This window comes from Dasypus novemcinctus, chromosome 10 (genome assembly GCF_030445035.2).
Source record: "Dasypus novemcinctus isolate mDasNov1 chromosome 10, mDasNov1.1.hap2, whole genome shotgun sequence".
In the NCBI taxonomy this organism is placed as follows: domain Eukaryota; kingdom Metazoa; phylum Chordata; class Mammalia; order Cingulata; family Dasypodidae; genus Dasypus; species Dasypus novemcinctus.
The window spans coordinates 35,070,999-35,079,130 of NC_080682.1; the positions used below are offsets into that span (position 1 = coordinate 35,070,999).

At 42.8% G+C, this 8,132-nt stretch overlaps 1 pseudogene; it reads right to left on the bottom strand.

Moving 5' to 3' along the window:
- Nucleotides 1-7,788, bottom strand: part of LOC101432872 (dolichyl-diphosphooligosaccharide--protein glycosyltransferase subunit TUSC3 pseudogene) — a 40,558-nt pseudogene extending 32,770 nt beyond the window's left edge.
- Between the last annotated feature and the right edge of the window lie 344 nt (nucleotides 7,789-8,132).

Sequence of the window (8,132 nt, forward strand, 5' to 3'; positions counted from 1 at the left end):
AGTGCCTGCTTCATATGTAGGAGTTTGATCCCAGTTCTCTCCTAAAAACAACAACAACAACAACAACAACAATAACATCTATACCATTGTTATATTTTCATTATATGTAAATATATTGACACTGGTTCAATGATTTCTGTACATTTCTACAATCCTGGCCTTATTAGATAAGACCTAACGATATCTCTCTCTCCAAATATATATATGCATGTATATATACATTTACACACATGTATCTGTATGTTCTTCAGAACTGTCATCATTTTTAAGGATAAACTACAGCATAGTACCTTTGAGAACAGCACTTTTTCTAACACCATTATCTGTCTAGAAATTGGTCAAAGTCAATTTTTTCTCACAAATAAAATATGTGACCATTTAAGGAGCCTGAACTTTCTGTGATAAATTTCTTTCATTTGAAAAATTTATGTTTATATTTTATGCATGGATTTTGTTTTGTTCTGATGTAAATTAAATAGATATTTGGAAAATTGTGTATTAAGAATTTTTCCCAGGAAGCAGACTTGGCCCAGTGGTTAGGGTGCCCACCTACCACATGGGAGGTCTGCAGTTCAGACCCATGTGGAGCTGGCCCATGCAGAGTACTGATGCGCACAAGGAGTGCCGTGCCACACAGGGGTGTCCCCTGCATAGGGGAGCTCCACGTGTAAGGAGTGCACCCCATAAGGAGAGCCACCCAGCACACTGCCTAGGAATGGTGCCACCCACACGGAGAGCAGACACAACAAGATAGTGCAACAAAAAGAAACACAGTTTCCCATGCCACTGACAACAGAAGCAGACGAAGAAGATACAGCAAAATAGACACAGAGAACAGACAACTGGGGTGGGAGGGTGGGGGGTAAGGGGACAGAAATAAGTAAATAAAAATAAATCTTAAAAAAAAGAATTTTCCCCACATAAGTAGATATAAAATCTCTAACATTCCTTCCTAGAAGTAGCTGAGCTGTCTCTTCACTACTCTTCCCTCAATAGATGGTTAGCATCTTTTATTCAACACATTTATGAGAACCTCTCAGTTCAACTTACAGGAATAAGACAACATCTCATTGTAAAATTAGACTAGATGCATAAAGAGACTTTCTGTGTCTCAGTATATCAGTCCCTTATGCACTGAAGGCTGGGCATGCCCTCATGGTCAGCAGAAAAGGAAATCATAGAAACCCTGAATTTAGGAATCTGCATGTCAAGTTCTAACAGTTAAGATGTGGTTGATTAACCACTGAAACTGGGATAGCAAGGATAAGGTTCACATGCCTAATGAAAATTAAAATTAAGATGTGTATCCTATTTCTTAATACAAGATCCTTGAAGAAATCCTGCATCTTGCTGATCTGGCAAAATTGTGTCATGTAGCTTTCACTTGTTTGTTTTGTTTTTTTTCCTTCATTCTTTATTTCTACCCCTGTATATAAAAACCCCAACTCCTATTCTTTCCAGGAACTGGTTGGGAAATTTTCTCCAGTTATCTACTTGTGCCCTCACAATAAATCACCTTCTTACTAAGAGAAATGTTTCTTCTTTGTATCACCTGGTCAAGTGGGCTCTTCCGTTGGAAATAGCCAGGCTTATGGTTAAAAAATAATCAACCAAAAATTTTTGTCCAGGTCCCTGTCAAATGGAAAGCACACCTAGAACTTCTCACAGGTATACCAGAGAACTACTGTTAATACAAAGAGAGCCAGAGAAGCTCTTGCACTTCACCCTGATAATGCCATGACACCTCTTCCATTGAGGATTGATGATAATGTACTGTTGTAGAGAAGTTGGGTGTACCTGCTATCGAAGGCCAGGACATGAGAACTCTGAAAAGGAAGTTGATTTATTCTGACCGGCCAGACTTGGTGGACTCCTGTCCTAATAAAAACCAAGCCCCAAATAGAATTTTTGGTTCCCTTTTATAAAGAAAAGATATGCATTGGGAGTTAAATGGTGACTTTTTGAAAGAAAATGACTTTCCTTGTTAGTTAAGCATTTGCCTGAGTACTAGATAGGTTTTGTATTAAAGTATCCCCCACATTTCAGGTGAGCTTGAATTAGCATATCCTCCACATTTCACGTGAGCTTGAATTAAAATCCCCCCCCCCACATTCTGTCTAGATGCAACTTTGAATAAACATTCAGTCTTACATCCTTTCTGAACCTTCAAAGAATATAGGGCCTATATTACTTATTTGGACTTCTAGAGACTAGATACACTTGGAAACAATTTTGAATTTATGCTCACATTATATTATATTCTCCCCTTCGAGGCCAAGCTTAAGTTATTAAGCTTCAACATCACTATTGTCAGAGTCCCTCTGGACTGATTGGTATGTATATAGAGCCATGAGATGGGAAACTGTCTGCTTTTTTACTATACCATTTATTAGGGTGTGCATTCTGCTTATAATGAAAGGGAGGCAGCAAGGAAGTATGGTGCATCCTCCTATGATGCAATTACTCCCAGTAGAAGCTTGAAATTGTTTACTATTGACTGCCAGCTTCCAAAGGGATTACTTAAATTCCAACCATTCCAGGTTTGCCCTGGGACATGAGCAATTTGTAACATTTTGCTGGTAATTGCATTAATAAACTTTCCAGTGCTATCTAATTCAAGGCAGCAGTGAGAGAGATTGAATTTTCCACAAAATCTCCCCTCAGCTGCCAAGAGATAGTCTAGGGCAAGATGGTTTGAGAAATAGCATTTCTGAATTTAGTTTACTGTTGGGCTAGTAAGTTTAGTGCATGGGCAGTTTCATTAGTTATTATTGCTACCACAGTGGGTAGATGGATGATTCAGTTTAGCATATAGATAAGGGTTCGATAACCCCACATACTATCATCTGCCTAAATTACTGGCCCATAGTATTGGATGATATGCTCAGAGGGCCATTCTTCACCTCCCCAGGTAATGACAGCCCTTTCTTCTCTTATGTTTTGATATACCAGCTGGCTTAGCTCTTTCTCTTCTGTTAAGGGAGTGAGGAAGAAGGAGGGTTTTATTGTACTGAGCATACAAGTACCACACCAGTTTCATGGAAGTTCTCGGAATGCAACCTTCCCACAAATCCAGTACAAACCATTTGGTGCAGTAAAGGGACACTTTGTGGTGGAGTTTCACACTGTGATTAATTTGGGGAAAGTACAATTTATGAGAATGGGGTCAGATTCATTCCATGTTTCCCAAGGCTCTATTATATTTGTGGTATAATTTTGGAATTTTCCCCCTGTACATGTTAGGTTTCCAACACCTATAGAGGAGCTTAGGCAGGCCCATGAAGCACAATATTTTCCTATGACAAAAGGTTGCAAGGGTCACATACTATCTCAGGGGAGAGCCAGGATGCCAGTTGCATTATGTGGTTGGCTATAATTGTATTCTCTGATTTCCCAGGTCCATTGGTCTCCATATATGTAGTATGAGGAGACATTTAAGGCTGCCCCTACCATTTCAGTCAGGCTTATAAAGAGGTTTCTTGCTGCTTGTGGGATGGAAAAGGGCTTTTCCATTTCTTCATAGAAGGAGTGGAATGCAGAATGGGCTTTACTTGTCAGCAAGTATTCCCAATACCCAGCCCAGATGTAGGCTCCTGGGTCTACTCCTTTACCATCAATGTGGAGGCCCATTTGGACTCCCTGAGTCTGCTAGGATTCAGGGTTAAGGATGGTGAGGTTTAAGGGGTTACATTGACCACGTGAACAGTTAGCCGGGGCCATACCCTTGGTGAGGATGGCTGTTTGTTTAGCTGTGTCTGTGTTCCAGGTGGCCCAGGTGACACAAGACCAGTAGGGTCAGTAGTATGCACCTATGTATTTGCACCAGAAGCTCCCCTCTCTTGGGCTGTACTTTTCATTTCTGGAGTGCACATATACTTATTGTTATGAGTATACCTCTGCTCCAAGCTGAGCCCTCCACAATCAGGGTTCCATGGTATCCCAGAGTTTATAACTTGACATGCATCAAATAGGAGGAAAAGTAGCTCTCCATTTTGATCAAGAACTCTTATTTCCCATTTATGGGAGACTGTTGGGGGTTTAGGGTTATAGCAGGTTATTTGGCCAGATGTGTTACAGACACTATAGGAGATTCCTTGAAACTGACAGGTGGTTATCTGGTCCTTGCAGGTGTAATGACTATGATATATTAATGTGGTATTGACATGGGCCCCTGTTCACACCTTCTGAATACATGGCTCACACTCTGTGGTGTCGACCTGGGACAAGGGGAGGATCAGGGCTACAAGTAGGAAAAATAGCAGAAGGGGCATTGCAATGGATTAAACTGGATTCCTATTCTTCGACTGTGTGTAGACCAATAGACCGATCAGCTTCCAGGGTGTGATTGGAGCAGAGCTTGGTGTTCCATCCTCAATTTTCAGCCATGCGTGAGCCAGTTAGCTTCCAGGGTGTGACTGGAGCAGGGCTTTGTGGTTTTTTTTTTTTTTTTTTTTTCACAAAATGAATTTGGTTAAGCTGTGGGTATCTGGAATACAGGTCCAGGACTCTGGGGCAGCTTGCTTGACTTGGCTACAGTGTATCTACGGGGTGATTTCAGCTACACTAACTGCAGTGGGGGTGGATAAAATGACAAGATAGGGTCCTTGCCATTGATGGGTTCATGGGGTTGACTTCCAGTCCTTGGCCCAGACTGCATTTCCTGGCTTGTACAGGTTTACAGAGCTGCTTAAGCTAATAGGGGCCCTTTCTTGGACTCACTGATGCAGGTTATGTAGGGTTTTTCCTAAGCTGGTCATCTGCTGAGCTTGATAAGTTTTTTGTTTCCCTGAGATCCCCTTCTATATTTCTGATTAAGGGAGAGGGCCTCCCAAAGAGGACTTCATAAGGGGTTAGGCTTAGTTTTCAGCTTGGGCTGGCTTAAACTTGCAGGAGAGCAATTGGAAGTACTTGCACACATGTTAGCCCAGTTTCTTGGCAATATAAGTCTTTATTGTATGGTTCATTCATTTTACTTTTCCTGAGCTCTGAGGATGGTAAGCGGGTAAGTAGTGTGCAGTTTCCATTGGATGTGCAGTGCCTTAGCAATCTTTTGAGTGATTTCGGAGACAAAGGCAGGTCGGTTCTCAGAGCCAGTTGAGAGGGTAGCCCATAGTGCAGAATGAATTCCTTGAGAAGAACCTTGGCTACTTCATCAGCTTTCTCTGTTTAAGTGGGAAAGGCTTCCACGCAGCCAGAAAATGTGCAAACAAGGACTAGGAGATATTTATAGCTTCCAGTTCATGGCATTTCAGTGAAATTAACTACTAAATCTTCAAGAGGCATACTGCCAATTCTTTGGACCCCTGGGGCTCCTGTGGGTCCCTGGCGAGGGTTATTTTTTGCATAGGCCACACACCACTGGCATATAGCATGGGTGATTATGTTAGTCTTGGGATGTAGAAGAATTTTTTTTAACACTTTTTTAAGATGGGTTTTTCTGAAGTGTGTGTTTTCATGGTAGTCTTGAACTACAGTTGCAGCTAATATTTGTGGCACAACTATTTTGTGATCAGACATTGTTCACCATCCATTTTTTCCTTGTGTCCTGCCCTCAGAGAGAATCCACTCTCTCTTGGCTTGAGGATATTGCTGCTCTCAGTGATTCAGAGGATGAGGGATGAGAGCAGGCACTGTATGCTAGAGGTTCTCATAATTAAGAGGTAGAGAAATGAGAGAAGTGGCCAGGTTCTCAGATAGGGGTCCTTCCTGTGCTACCCTTTTTGCTTCAGCATCTGCCCTCTGATTTCCCTGGGCAATGGGGATGTGGCTTGTCTTGTGTTCCTTATAAGTCATTACAGCCACTTTGACAGGCTCCTAAACTGCTTCTAGTAGCTACAGAATCTGTGTGCCATATTTAATGCTCTTTCTTTCTGAGTTAATGAGTCCCTTTTATTTGTATAAGTTTCCATGCACGTGCAGGGTAAGGAAAGCATATTTGGAGTCTATGTAGATGTTAACTTTGGCTCTAGCTATAAGTAGCAGGGCTTAGGTGAGGACAATGAGTTCAGCTTTCTGTGCTTATGTTTTATCTGGGAGGCACTGAGCCTCTACTGTGATTTCAGATGTTACTACAGTGTACCCCGCTTGCCAATTGCTGCCCTGCATAAAGCTACTTCCATCTGTGAAGAACTCCATGTCAGGATTTGCCAGTGGCTGGTTTTGGAGGTCTGGCCAGTTTGAATATACTTCTTGCAATGTTTCCAGGCAGTTACAGGCTGGAAACCCTGGCTCCATGGGCAGCATGTTGTGGGATTTAGGGCTTTTACAAGTTCCAGCTGGATGGATGGATTTTCTTAGACACCAGATTGCCTTTTTGTTGTAGATGCTTTAAAAGAGCATGGGGCCCGCCAGCACAGTCTTGGTAGGTGGGGCATCTGAGAATGAGGTCATCTACATATTGGAGGAGGAAACAGTTATGGCTTTCTGGTTTAAAGGATTTGAGATCACTGGCCAGCGTTTGTCTAAAAATAGTGGGTGCATTTTTAAATCCCTGAGTCAATCGCATCCATATTAGCTGCTGATTTTCACCTTAGTTCAGATGTTTTCATGTAAAGGCAAAAATTGGCTGGCTACTGGGTGCTACCTGAATGCAGAAAAAGGCATCCTTAAAAGCTAGGCATGAAAAGTAGATTGCCAATGAGGATATTAAGCTGAGGAGAGTATATATAGATTAGAAACTGTAGAATGAAGGGTTATTACTGCCAAATTAACTGCTCATAAATCCTGGACTGGGTGGTAATCCCCATTAGCTTTTTTAACTGGGAAGAGTGGGGTGTTCCATGGAGACTGGAATGGCTTAATATGCCTTCATTCAGTAATCTCTGAATATGTAGCTGGACCTTTTCTTGTGCGTGGAACTGGATATTGCCTTATGCTCACTGGACTGACTGTAGGCTTTATTTTAATAATAATTGAGGAAGGTAATGTGCCATCCCCATTGGGTTACTTTCTGCCCAAACTTCAGGCACATCTTCAAAGGGTTGCTGCATGGTTGTGGACTGGTCAGTTTCACTGAGGCAAAACAGTCTCCATTCCTCCTGCAGAGGAAGGAGGAATTGCCCTGTGGCGTCAAAGGTGATTTAAGCCTGCAGTTTAGACAGCAGGTCTCAACCCAGGAGGGGGACTGGGCACTCTGGAAGATAAAGGAATTCATGAGTGACCTCCTTACCCCCAATGTTGCAGGTCCTGGCTTAAAGGAAGGGCCATTGGGAACTTTTACTGGCTGCCCCTACAATTGTGGCCTGTCTTTTTGATAGAGGTTCACCTGGCTTGGTCATTACAGATTGTTGAGCCCCAGTGTCAACCATCATATGTATGGTGCAGCCCCCAATTTGGACTCTGACCATAGGCTCCACGGGGCTGAGAGAATAGGAGCCCAGTCTGTTCTAATAATTCTATCAGAGTCCTCTATTCCTGCCAGCCCAATGCAGTGTTTTTTCCTCAACTTTTATGGACCCATGGTTTGGGTTGTGATGCCCCACTGGCTTTCCTGGCTAATGTTTTGGCTGCAGAGGTGAGGTCAAGTGGTTGGCTGGGACATTCTTGCTTCCAATGCCCATCCTCTTTGCAGTATGCACACTGATTTTGCCCTAGGTGTGGGCCTTTCCCTCTCTTTGGGGTTGGGGCTTCCCAGGTTACTCTCCTTAACACAGGAACGGATTTTTCCATGATTGCCACTGCCAGAAGATCTGCCTTCTTCCTCATCTTCCGATTTTCTTCCTTTCTTGTTTCTACATCATGGTTGACATAGACTTTAGTAGATACTTCCATGAGCTGAGAGATATCCATTCCAGCAAATCATCCAACTTCTGCAGCTTTCTTTGGATGTCAGTCTGTGATTGGGCAACGAATGCTGCTTTGACCATTGTTTGGCTCTCAGGAGCATCTGCGTTAAAGGACATGTTTACACAAAACGCTTCACAGTCTTTCATAGAATTGAGACAGACTCTCATCCAGAGCCTGTAGAATTTGACTGGATTTTGCCATATTCACTGCCTTGTGGCTGCCCACCCTGAATCCTTCAACTAAGACCCTATGGAATGTTTCTAGTTGGTTGAGCCTGGTGGCACTATTTGGATCCCACAGGGGGTCCTCCTCTGGGAACTGTAAGTGGGCATATCAATCACTGTCCA